The following is a 13,602-nucleotide window of genomic DNA, read 5'->3' as shown; positions in this document are numbered from 1 at the left end:
TATTATAAAGCTAGTCCCAGCAAGTTAAAGACTTAACCAAGACCACATAGCTGATTTGTTACAGTGGCTGATGTCTTTTCCTTGGTGACTGGAGGTTTATGTAATTCTAGAAGTGTGTTTATGGGGGCAAGTCATTACATTGGCAGGAATAGGCTGCCAGGATTTGACAAAAATGTTCCAAATTTGTCCTGGACCTTTTCCCTATAATGATAGGTGGTCATTTCTCTGTCATTTTTGGCTTGAGGGTGCATGAGAATTGGGGCTCATGTGGCCTGAAATAGACACAGCAAAGAAGCTAGGATTTAAATCCGGAGCCCACCTCCACAGCTCATGCTCATAACCACTGTGCCTACCAGTTAGTTTGGCATCTGACCTGATGGGCAGTGTCAGCTGGCTCTCTCCCTCCAGGCCCTGCCCAGCTACCCAGTCAACAATGTGGTAGGAGCCCCCATCATTTCCTGGATGTTGGTTCAACAGGATCTTTCCAGGAGATGGGGCTTTAGGGATTGGAAAGAGCCTCTGGTCTATTGGCGCCTCCTCCTGCCTCCCCCACATACACACGTGCTCATCTATCTGGCCCTCTGAGCACGGTTAGCCCCATGAAGCTAACTTCATTGTCAAAGCACCTAGAATCCAGCTCTAGGCAGAGTTTGGTTCCAGGGAGGCTCAGAGGAACAATGACCTCTCTTTTCAGTTACAAGTTCCCACATCTACAGAACTGCTTCAGCAGAGGGGGGACCCTCCTTCCAGACACTCTGGAGCGCTGGAGGGCCCAGACAGGACTGGACATCTGAGAATTCTATGGCCAGACAGAAATGGTACCTGCTCCTAGAACCATGGGCTGGTGAATGTGGTGGGCTTCAAAAGGCTCTTTAATAATAAAAACATGAGCCACCATTTATCATGCACTTATTCAGTGAATATTTATTGGGCACCTACCACGGAATAGGTATTGACAATTCAGCAGAAACAAAACAGGCATAGCTCCTGCTCTCACGGAGATGACATTCTAGCAGGAGTCGGGAGAGAGACATAAGCTACTAAATATATGACATGGCAGATGGTGAGAAGGTCTGTGGAGAGAAGTCAAGCTGGTGAGAAGGGGTGAGGTGGGATGAGGGGCTGCTGTTTCAGATATGGTGGTCAGGAAAGTCCCCTGCAACGGGGTAGCGTTTCTGCAGAGACCTGAGTTTATTGAACATGCAGGCACTGTACTAAGCTGCTCAGATTGAAGTGAGGGGTGGGGAGAGGAACCCACTAGGACCCCACCTCACCTGCTGAGATACCTTCTTGGAACTCTTGGGGCCCTGTGAGCACGATGTGGATTCCCGTCGCTCTACACTATGCCACTTACCCAAACTACCTGGGGAATCCTTCCCCCCAACTCCTTTCCCCAGTGCTGCTTCTTGGGACTCTCAGGACTTCTCGCCTCCTCTCTCCAGTCTTTTACCTTACATCCTTCTATGGCTAATGGGTCCCCTGGCAGAACTCCCGAGAAGGCTCATGGCAGGGCTGTGATGTGGAAGAACTTTGCACATGTGGGGAAGGACAATGGAGTCATGGCATGGGCTTCCAGCCTTTCAGAGGAGGCCATGTTTAGGGACTGCTCCTTTGGACACCAGCCTCTCTGTAGGATTCATTTCAGGATTCAAGCAGAGCTGGTCCTCTTATGGCAGATAATTTAATCCCATATTATTTTAAAGGACTTTTGGTGTCTGTGGTCACTTGTTCAAGTATGGCTCCTTCTAAAGGGATTATAATGTGGTTTTTAGTTCCTCTTCCCTGGGGAGTGGTCAATCAGATTGCTTTCCACTGTAGGGCAACCCCTAGGATGAGGGTTCCAGTAAAGGGGGAGCCAGGGAAAGGGGAGGGAGGGAGCCACCAAATGAGAGGCCACTTCAGGACTGTGTCAGGACCTGCTCTGCTGAGTCTGTCTTTCTTTTTCTGTGAGCTGTGAGCCTCCTGAGGTTTGCTGATCCACCCACGACTTCCCACAGGGAATCACCTGCAGAGTTTCCAAGACAATGAGAATCAGACCTGGCCACCTGGGACCCTCCATTCCCCATTATGATGTGCAGGTTTGTTAGGGGCTCTAAGGAGGGAAGGAAAACACCAATTTTTCAGTAATTTAGTTATTACATTTCTCATTGAGGAAAAATAACAGAAAGTAAAGATATTAAAAGGAGGGAGGGAGAAAGAGAGGAAGGAAGACAGAAAGGAAGAGAAAAGAGAAAATTATTCATATTCTTATCATCCAGAGAAAAGTACTTTGAATAGCTAGCAAATTAGCTAGCTCATTAGTTATATAAATATATACATTTATTTATTTATTTTTATTTATTTATTTTTTTGTGAGGAAGACCAGCCCTGAGCTAACATACATGCCAATCCTCCTCTTTTTTGCTGAGGAAGACTGGCCCTGGGCTAACATCGTGCCCATCTTCCTCTACTTTATATGGGATGCCGCCATAGCATGGCTTAACAAGTGGCGCGTCGGTGCGAGCCCGGGATCTGAACTGGCGAACCCCGGGCTGCCGCAGCAGAGCGCACGCACCCAACTGCTTGCACCACCGGGTCGGACCCCTAAATATATACATTAAAAAAGAAATAGGGGTGAATCTTAACATATCATTTTGTAGCTCACTTTTATCATTGAAGAATCTTGGGTGACCCTCTTTCCGGGTCAATTAGCACCAATCTACAGCGTGATTTTTCATGACTGCATAGTGGATAGTCTGTCTCTACCGCTCTTTATGCCTTGTGTTGGTCAATAGGTGATTTCCAAATTTTTCGCTAGTAAAAACGACACTATAACCAATATGCTGTAGCTAAAATATTGCTCCTTTCCTCTATTTCTTCAGGCTAAATCCCAAGAAATAGAATGTGTGTATGTGTATCTATGGTTATGTGTATGGGTGTATGTATCTAAAGGGTAACAATTTTTATTCAGTGTTATGTGTAATTGTCTGCTCTCCCACCCTTGACTGTGATAACCATTTACGGAGCCCTTTTTTTAGTATCTTATTTCATTCTCGTACAATCCTGTGAAATAAGCTGTCATTATCTGTCTTATAGAGGAAGGCCCTGAGATGTAGAGTTTAAGTAGCTCAAAGACAACTAACTAGTAAGGCAGCAGAGTCATCATTTGAGTTTTGATCTGTGATGTCCAGGGACGTAGGCCTCAAAGATAATGGAAGGCTAATATATTTCCTGAGCTCCTAAGGCCAGAAGAATCTTCCCAAGCTCCTCTGGTCCAGTCTCAATAAGGGGCTTCTCCTAAACCATCCCAGGCTGCTGGACTGGAAATCTGGGTTTAAAACTCTTGTCTTCCCTTGGTTTCTGGTTCTTGTTTTCAGTGACCACTAGAGTGAGAGGGTCTTCCATTTGACCAACTCAGCCCTTCCATGCTGCCATTCAAGCCATTTCCTGTTACGCAGATCAATCTGCTTCTTCCTCCAGGTCATAGATGACGAGGGCAATGTCCTGCCCCTGGTGCAGAAGGAGACTTGGGCATCAGGGTCAAGCCCATCAGGCCTATAGGCATCTTCTCTGGCTATGTGGTGAGGAACCCCCTCTCCTCTCTCTGTCCCCTGCTGGGGATAAGGGGTTCTGAGAGGGATGAGAGGGGTCCCAAAGTTATGAACTTCCCAAGAGAGATTGGCAAGACATAGGGACAAGGGGTGTCCAGTGTCCAAGAATGGGCACTTTGCCAAGAGAAAAGATTGGCCATTCATCCCTGTCATCCTTAGCCCGTCACTAAGACCCCATTTGAAGAATCATCTTTCTCCAGACACCCCTTTCCACCCCAAGAAGTGCTTCATGCCAGAAAGCTTATTGCCTGTCAACTCTATACAGCAGTGTTTTCCCAAGGGCAGCCCTGCCCCCACCCCCAACGATTGTCCCTGCTCCATGCCATTGATCTCCTTCAAAGCTGTGCTAGATGCCACATTGAAGCCACCACACAGTTGGAGGCACCCCTACCTTCGGACCTTGCAGCGTTAGAAACAGATGATTCTTGAGGCTAACCGGCTCGATTTACAGGTGAGGATGGTGAAGACAGAGATTACAAAACTCATCCAAGCCCGTTATCATTGAAAAATGGACAGGGAGGACCTCAAACACGTTAAATAATAAATTAAATAATAAATCCAGTAATAATCGTTGCTACCATTTATTGAGTGCTTACTATGTGATAAGCCCTGTCTCAAAGCACTTCACGTACGTTAAACACATTGGATCCTCCCAAAGACCCTATGAAGTCCTTGGAGACAAATTGCTTGAGTTCAGAACCCCGCTCCACTACTTACTGTATGATCTTGGGCAAGTTACTGGTCTCTCATGCCTCAGTTTCCTCACCTGTAAAACATGTATCATAATATCTCTCAGCGTTATTATGGATATCGAGAGGCATTAATGTTTGTGAAACACTTAGAACAGTGCTATGTAAGAGTGTGTTAAATAAAAGAATTGCTGTAGATCCACATGATCACTACCACTGTACAGAGGAGGAAAACCGAGCCCCAGAGAAGAGGGCACAGCCGCACTGTGTGCTTCTCCAAGCATTTCCTGTGCGCTGTCCCCTCTATCCTCACGCGCCGGAATTCTCCCCACTCGACAGATGGGAAACAGACTCAGGAGTTGGTGGGTTGACTCAAGGCTGCAGAGTTAACGCCAGCAGGGGCTGCATGGTGACCAGGAGAAAGAGTCAAGCTGGTGGCCAAGAGATTTGGCTTCTGGTCTCAGCTCTGCCAGCTGTGATGGCTGTTTGGCCTCCGACAGGCCTCTTGATCTCTCTGATCTTCAGTACCCCTATTTTCCAAATGAGGAGGCTAGGCTGTGAATTCCCTATTCTGCCTTCTAACCCAGTGACTGAACATCCAACCTGGAGCCCACACCTCAACGCTTGAACAAACACTTGATATAAAGATGCGCTAACAAGGGGCAAAGCTCAGACTTTCTCACTGCTCATGAAAAAGTGCCTCAGCTGAATGAGGGGCCCGGCCACTGTAGAAATATGCACAATGCCTGGGGCCCTGGTGGCTTGCTGGTGTGTCTCTAGAACTTTCAGATCTAACAGAGGAGCCAAAAAGAATGTCTAATAAACTTTGGTGCCCTTGAACAGGGTCATGGAGTGGAGCTGGGGTTGGGCTGACCATTGAAGGGAAGGCGGAATCGGTCAGGGAAAGTGCCCTAGAGCTTGGGTGAGTGAAGCATCAATATGACCCGTCAGACTGAACCCCGGGGAGCAGGTGAGAGACCCTGGGGGAATAACTGAAATACAGAGGGAAGTCCAGTTCCACCTGGGGTCTGGGGTTGACAGGTTCAGGACAAGCCCACTGTGTTTAGTTGTTCAAGTTGTAAAAGTACAACCTGCCATCTGTTCTTGGCAGCCCTGCGGCAGAGAACATAGGCTTTGCAGGCACAATGACTCTGTCTACTCACCAGGACAATCTTGAGAAGACAACAGCCAACATTCAAGGAGACTTTTGGCTCCTGGGAGACTGGGGAATCAAGGATGAAGATGGGTATTTCCAGTTCATGGGGCGGGCAGATGGTATCATTAACTCCAGTGGTGAGCTTGGCTTCTGGGCTGGAAAGGGTAACCTAGATCTTTATTCTGGCTGGTTCTAGACTTTGGGGCTGGCCTAGAGGTTGTGTCCAGTCTTCTCTGAAGGACAGATTCTCCTACAGATACCGGATTGGAGCCTCAGAGGTGGAGAGTGCATTGATGGAGCACCCCGCTGTGGTGGAGGAGGCTGTAGTCAGCAGCCCGGACCCCATCCGAGGAGAGGTGATGGGCGAGCAGCAGCTTGCGGGTCTGCAGATTTGGGAGACAAGGGCAGTATAGAATGGTGGTTAAGAGCATGGACTCTGGAGGCTGGGCTGCCTGGGTCCAAATCTTGGCCTTGTTGGTTACCAGCTGTGTGACCGTGGACAAGTTACTTAGCCTCTCTCAGCCTCAGTTTCTCATCTGTAAGATGAGAGGTTGTTGTGATGATTAAATGTGTTAATATTTGCAAAGTGCTTGGAATAAGGCCTGGCACATAGCAAGCACCACATAAGGTCTATTATTACGGGGCTGCAGGGATTCCACTGCTGTCTGTCATTTGAATGAGAATCTGATCCCTGACGAGAGGAATGAGGAGGAATTTGAAGCAAGAGATAGAGCCCCTGAGCCATGGGGTCTACAGTGAGAATAGGGGGAAGAAGAAAGACCTCCTATAATGCCAGGGTTATAGGAATAGGCCAGACGGAGTCTAACAGAGCCTGGTGTGTGTGTAGGGAAAGGTTAAGGTGCAGACGTGTGGGTCAATGTCCAAGGACATTTCTGTAAGAAGTTGACCATGTCATACTCTGGCAGGTTAGGGATGTATGGAAATCATGGGAGCCACTAGGCAAATGGGGCCCGAAGGGGATCCTCTACTGAGAAAACCCTGTGTGCCAAGCACTGAGCTAAGCTGTGCTGCATATGACTTCATTTCATTTCCCGTGAAGTGTGACAATTGGGTCTCCATTTTATAGACATGCAAACTGTAGTTTGGAGAGGTTAAACAAGTCATTTAGGCTGATGGTCCCTAGTCTTTATTTTCCTCTCTTCTCCAATATCGAATTTCTCCCCTTCACTCTCTATTGTCCTGGGGATACGAGGTGAGCCTGGTCTCAATCTGCAGTCCTACCTGTGCATCCAATAAGCCGCTTGAGAGAGAGGTGGGATCTTGGCTGTTATTATCCTTAGTTTCTCCCTTTGCCCTGCCCCGGATATCTGGAGGAGTAATTGGGGGATATATATGTGGTGGCTGTGGTGGAAGTCTTAACACTGATTTTGCACTGTCCCAGGAGATGACGACACACTCTGACCCCTTCTCTCTTGGCCCTCATCCTCGCTGCAGGTAGTGAAGGCATTTGTGGTCCTGGGCCCACGGTTTCTGTCCCATTACCTGGACCAGCTCACCAAGGAGCTGCAGCAGCACGTGAAGTCAGTGATGGCCCCGTACAAGTACCCGAGGAAGGTGAGGCCTCTGGGCTCCCGAACTTGAGGAAGGAGGGATGGTTCTCCTCTTGTATTTCTCTCCTTCAGTCAGAGGATGAAGCCTCTAATTCCAAAGTTCTGCCTGACTATGACCAAGAAAGCCCAACTGTCCAGATTCCTGAAAATTGTCCTTAGCCTTTAAGTCACTCTGAATTGCAAGTCAGTTGCTCCTGTGGGAACAAGTTCTAGCCAATACCTGGCCTACATTCCCACTCTCTGCACTGAGGTCTTGCCATATTATTCAGGATTCTCTCAGTTGTAAGTGACAGAAATCCAACTTGAACTTTATTGCTCAACTGAAAAGTCCAGGGGTGGGTGAAGCTTTAGTCACGGCTGGTAACAGGCGTTCAAATGATGTGGTCAGGGATGTCTCTTTCAACACTTGACTTTCCTTCTTTCTGTATTGGCTTCATTTCTTGAAATTCTCTACCTTAGTAATGGCCCCCAGAAGCTCCAAACATACATTTTTAGCAGCTTAGCAAATCCCAGTAGACAAAGAGCATCTTTGGGGCCGGCCTGGTGGCATAGTGGTCAAGTTTGTGCACTACACTTCGGCAGCCCAGGGTTCGTGGGTTCAGATCCTGGGTGTGGACCTATGCACCACTCATCAAGCCATGCTGCGGCGGCATCTCGTGTACAAAATAGAGGAAGATGGGCACAGATGTTAGCTCAGGGCCAATCTTCCTCACCAAAAAAAAAAAAAAAAGCATCTTTTTCCTCAAAGGCACCAGCAAAAGTCTTCAAGTTGATTCTGTTTGGACCAATTCAGGTCATGTGTTCATCTTAAACCAATCCCTGCAACCAGGGGATGGGACACTCTGACTGGCCAGTTCTGGGTCATGTGATCACCCCTGGAGCTAGCACAGGAAGGATGGGAGAGAGAGCTGCCCTGAACCCATGACATGGACTGAGCGAGGGAGGGGTGGCTCCCTGCAGGAAAATGGAAGTTCTCCTACCCGAAAAGGCAAAAAGCATAGGCTCTACCGTACCTGTTTTCAACTGTTTTCACTCTGAGGCAGAGAATTAAAGCATGGAGCTTGACACAGAAGGAGGACCTAGTTTTTGGAGCTGGGTACAAAATAGGAGCTTGCCCCAGGGAACGAAGAAAAATTTACTTTTTTGAGTCTGGGGTAGAAGGTGAGAGCAAGCACATTAAGCCTCAAGCCCCTCAGATCCTCGTGTAACCCGGATGCTCTCTGATGCTTTGTCAGCACAGGCTGATTGTCACAGGTGGTTTCTGAGAAGCAGACTCTGGGAAGGAGACTATCCTGCAGAGATTTATCAGGGAGTGCTTTGGATCAAGACCTGCAGAAGGAGATGGACGGGAAGGGAGCAGGATTGGGCAGAAGGTGAAGTTGCACTATGACATAGTTTCAGTGGGGGCCTCAGCCGACCCCATGGGGAGGCCTGAAGCTAGGACAACCTTTCAGGGTCTCCTGAGGGGGTGGAGGGGATAAGGGGAGGGCCTTTATAGCCCCGTGTGGTTCAGGCGTGGATGCAGGCTGCCCTGGGACGGGGGCGTGGCCCTGGGAGAGAGAGCTCTCCTCAGCTGTGCACTCTCCAAAGAGGCCTGGCAGTGGGGGAGTAAGCCTTTTGTTCCCGCAGGGGGATCTGGGCAGCACATTAAAGAGTCCACCATGCAGACTTTCAGCCTGAAACTGATAGAGAGGCAGGATAGCATAGTCTCGGAATCAGACTGTTGCATTCAAAATCCATATCATCACTTACTCAACAATCTCTCTGTGCCTCAGTTTCCTTATCTGTAAAATGGCGATAATGGTGTTACTGTTTCACAGATTGTTAAGAAGAAGAATTAATATTTGTAAGGCATAAGGCACTTAGAAGAGTGACTGGCACATAATAAGCATTTAATAAGTATTTTAAAAGGAAACTAGAAATCCAATAACACCAAACATATCAAGAATTTAGAATTTGGAATTGAAACTGAGTATTTGGGGAGATTCAGTGGAGGGGTCCTATCACACAGTATAACAGTGTATTACTCAGTAGACGTGTCTCTTTTTACATTCTCTCCTCTAGAATGCCCTGGGCAGCAGGTTCCTTCCACCTCCTCCCTCCTTCCAGTGACCATACTCCCTTCTTTTTATTGATTGATTGATCTTCTTGAGGTCATATTAGTTTATAACATTGTGTAGTTTCAGGTGTACATTATTATATATCAGTTTCTGTATAGACTGCATCTTGCTAACCACCAATAGTCTAGTTTTTGTCCGTCACCATACGTATGTGCCCCTTTACCCCTTTTGCCCTCCCCCCACCCCCTTCCCCTCTGGTAACCACTAATCTGTTCTCCTTATCCACATGTTTTTTTATCTTCAATATATGAGTGAAATCATAGAGTGTTTGTCTTTCCCCGTCTGACTTATTTTAACATGATACCCTCAAGGTCCATCCATGTTGGTGCAAATGGGATGATTTTGTCTTTTTTATGGCTGAGTAGTATTCTATTGTGTGTGTGTGTGTGTGTGTGTGTGTGTGTGTGTATATATATGTATATATATATGTATGTATATGTATGTATATATATACATACATATACACACCACGTCTTCTTTATCCATTCATCAGTTGATGGGCTCTTGGGTTGCTTCCACATCTTGGTTATTGTGAATAATGCTACAATGAACATAGGGGTGCATAAACCTCTATGGATTGTTGATTTCATGTTCTTTGTGATATGCAGAGTAGCTTTCGTCTTAGCATTAAACGTGGATCTCCCTTATGGCTTCCTTCTACCTTCTATCTACTCTCCAGGGGCCAAATAGTAAATATTTTAGGTTATACTGTCTTTGTTGCAACTGCTCAATTCTGCCCTTGTAGTGTGAAAGCAGCCAGAGACTATTGTAAATGAATGGGAGTGGCTGTGTTTCAATAAAACTTTATTTACAAAAACAGGAGGAGGGCTAGATTTTGCCCATAGGGTGTAGTTTGCCAAGCCCTGCTCTACCCCACTGTGATCTTAACAAACTCCTTCCTCAACAAAGTCAGTCTTGCCCTGTGGAAGATTCCCACATCAGCTGCTAAGATAGTTTTTTCGTATCTGTATCCCTATTGTTATTATTTTTATTAAATCCAAGACCATCTGATTCCTAGACTGATGCCCTGGCAAGCTGAACCATGGGAAGCCTCAATGAACTGTCATCATCATCCACATATTAGGATTCAAGAGTGTTAGAGATGGTGAGGTCCTTGATATCAGACCTTCCTTTTCACGGGTGAGAAGAGTGAAATTGGAGAGATTTTATAGTTTTGCCAAGGACACACCAACAGGAAATGACTGAGATGGAATTGAAAACCAGGCTTCCTAACTCTTAGATGTCTGTTCTCTCCAGTCGAGCTTAATAACCACAGCTAATATTTTTGGGTGTTTACCCCATGCTAAGAATTTAGCCTTGGAATCTCATTTAGTCCTCACAACAACTCAACAAATTTGTTGTTATCCTCCGGCTTATTCAGTGGGGAAACCGAGTCTCCTAAAAGCCAGATGACCCGACCAAAGCCAGGCGAGTGGTAGAGGAAAGACTGGAGCCCAGAGAGTCTGGCATCAAAGCTCAGGTGTCTGATGTGTCGTGTTGTGTTCACGTACTGCTTCTCGCCTGGTCTAGAGTATGTCAGAGACCAGCTGACCGACTTTATGTCCAGTTCCAGCCATTCTCCTCTTGTCCTTGTCCCCGAGCACTTTCTGAAGCTTCTTATTGCACAGCGGGCTGCCCTGGGTGTTTTCCAGGCTCAGTCCTCACTCACCTGGAGCCTCCAGCCTCAAGAGCTTCCCTTCACCCTGTAGCAGTTCCTCTGAAATAGCCAACCCCATTGGGGTCGTGGACAGCCCACCCTGCACTGATTTTTCCCAACAGATGGAGTTTGTCTTGGACCTGCCCAAGACTGTCACGGGGAAAATCCAGCAACAAGGACTGCAAGAGGTCTGGGCAGGCCGGGGCTCAGTGAGACCTGCAGGGGCCTTTCCTGTGCTTCCTGCCCTTTTCCCCCTTCCATTTCCCTTTGGGTCTTCTGTCTTCCCCTGGGGATATGAGATTCTTTATGGCAAGACATGCGTGTGATTTTTGTCTTTCCTTGGTTATGAGCTCAAAATCTTTCCATGTTGGATATTGAAAGAAGAAAAGGAGGGAATGCGAGAGAGGAAAGGAGAGGGGAACAAAGGAAAAGGAAAGAGAAAAAGAGTGAAACAGCAAGATAGAGCAACTGAGAAAGAAAAGGAGGGAGGGAAGGTAGAATGGAGGGAGAGAGGAAAGACAGAAGGAATTAGAGGGACGGAAAAGAAAGAGAAGGAAAGAAGGAAGGAAGGAAAGAAGGAAGGGAGGAAGGAAGGAAGGATAGAAGGAAGAGAGGAAGGGAGGGAGAAAGGGAGGGAGGAAGGAAGGATGAAAAAGAAAAGAAAGCTGGATAAACAGAGTCAAGCAGAAAACTGTGTCCTAGGAAGGAAATGAAAAGCCAGGGCGCCCATATCACCACTTGGACAAGACCTCCATACAGAGAGGCTTGTGTATGTGGTTGGGACAGTGGCGTCATCCCCATGTCACCCCATACGTTAGGGCATTCATGTCCAGTGGAGGGGAACCACCATGTACTGAGCATTTGCCACATGCCAGTCACTGTCCTAGCCATTTTATAAATCCTGTCACGTTTCATCTCGGTGTGGCATCTGCAGACCTCAGGTCATAGTTGTGAGAACAGTGTGATAAACTCAAACAGGTGTCCCTTCCCCTACAGCTCATGTTTGTGGTGTTGTCTGCTCTTCCTAGAATCAAGTAATAAAATCATTTTTAAATCAAGACCCTCTGGGGAAAACAAAGAAGGAGAGAGTGGCATTGGTGAAAGACAAACCACAGACTCAGTTCCTGGGGCCTCTGGGACCCCAGAGCCAGGAGTCCAGGAGAGGGAGGGAGGTGAGGACCATGACGGCTTCACCACAACCCAGAGGCAGAAGGTGAACCTTCCTAGCAGACTCAAGTGAGCTGGAGAAGAAAGCAAAGGATTTCTGAGGCTCCATGACTCTTCTTAAGAATACTGAGTAATAACTACAACGATGGTAATAATAATGTCAAGCACTTGCCAAGTATCAGGCACTGTGCGAAGCAAACACGTATATTAATCCCGCTTAATGTTCACAGTCACCCTTTGATTCAGGTACTATTATTTTTCCCCTTTGACAGAGGAGGAGACTAAGACTTGGAGAGATTAAGTGATATTCCCCGAGGTCACACAGCGTCAGGTTCCCACACAGGCCTGTCTGCATACAATGCTCATGCACCCCTTCAATCTGCTTGCCTGCTCTTCTGGCCCTTGACAAAGCACTTCTCTTACAGTCCTCTTTTTCAACATCCAATAGAATGTGGATATACTGTGATATATTCCTCCAGGAGTCCACTAAAATGCATCAGAGTTTTGTTTGGCCTAGTAGAGAAATGCAGTCTGCTAATCAAATAGCAAAACTTTGCTTTTAACCGACAGCTTCCAAGAATTAAAATCTGGCAGATGCTCATCCTGACACTTGCACTGCTATCTTTATCCTATAGCGAGAATGTCTTGGGTCATATCCCTTTACTCAGTGCCCAGTCCACACTCTCCTCACCTCTTCCAGGCTCAGGAATGATTGATGATGGGAACGCACACCTTTAGGGGAAGTCTGTGACCTACCTGAAGAATAGGATCTGGCTCTCCTCCCTCCGCTCCATCCCCTTCTCCAAATGGCTTGTATAAAGCTATCACAGTATTCAGCCGGTACCTTTCAGATTGGCTGAAAGGTGGCTTACTGTGACTACAATGAAATCACCACCTCTTGTCTTTTTCAGGATGAGATAAAGATAGACCACCTCATCCTGCCTGTCCTTGTCTAGTAAAAGCCTTTCTAGTCTAGGGAAAGTCCCAGGCTGGCTGCAATTATCCACAGATAGAAGGAGAAACTTCCACTGGAGAAGGGGGGTCACCTCACTTACATTCAATATTATTTCAACATCAGGTTCAAGTTGTGAAATGACAGAAGGGCTGGCCATTATATCACATGTTAAAGAGTTGAGACTTCATCTGGAGAGTAATGAACTCAGTCAACAATGCATTTCTAAATGATTACCTTGGTAGCTGAGTGGTGAATGTATTAAAGGAGAATTTGAGAAATGCTTGGAAGAATTCCTTTTCCTTGGAACCTGATGACTTGGAACTAAATAAGGCAGATGGCGTTAAGAGTAAGAAGGCACTGAAGGATGATATCTTGGTTTTTTATTAGGTAAACTGGGGTAGGTGGTTATAGTACTTTCTGAGAGGAATGGATTTGGAGGCAGGAACATTGAATTCAGTTGTGGTCATGTTTATCTATGTTATCTATGGAATATCGAGGTTAGCATATATTTAGTAATCAGTTGGATATTTAAGTTTGAACTCAGGGGAGAGGTCAATATTTTAAATGTGGTTTAGGAAATTATCGAGAGAAATAGAGAGAGAGAGGAGAGAGAGAGAGATGGACAGAGTGCATATGGAATGAGAGGAATTGTTGGCTGAGGATGAGTTCTTGGAGAACAATATTTAAAGAGAAGAAA

At 46.7% G+C, this 13,602-nt stretch overlaps 1 pseudogene; it reads left to right on the top strand.

The window, feature by feature from the left end:
• Nucleotides 1-12,662, top strand: part of LOC131421992 (acyl-coenzyme A synthetase ACSM2B, mitochondrial-like) — a 38,411-nt pseudogene extending 25,749 nt beyond the window's left edge.
• Nucleotides 12,663-13,602: the final 940 nt, after the last annotated feature.

Source organism: Diceros bicornis, chromosome 26, assembly GCF_020826845.1.
Source record: "Diceros bicornis minor isolate mBicDic1 chromosome 26, mDicBic1.mat.cur, whole genome shotgun sequence".
Lineage (NCBI taxonomy): Eukaryota > Metazoa > Chordata > Mammalia > Perissodactyla > Rhinocerotidae > Diceros > Diceros bicornis.
The sequence above is the reverse complement of the archived record's forward strand: the minus strand, read 5'-3'. Positions and strand labels throughout refer to the sequence as shown.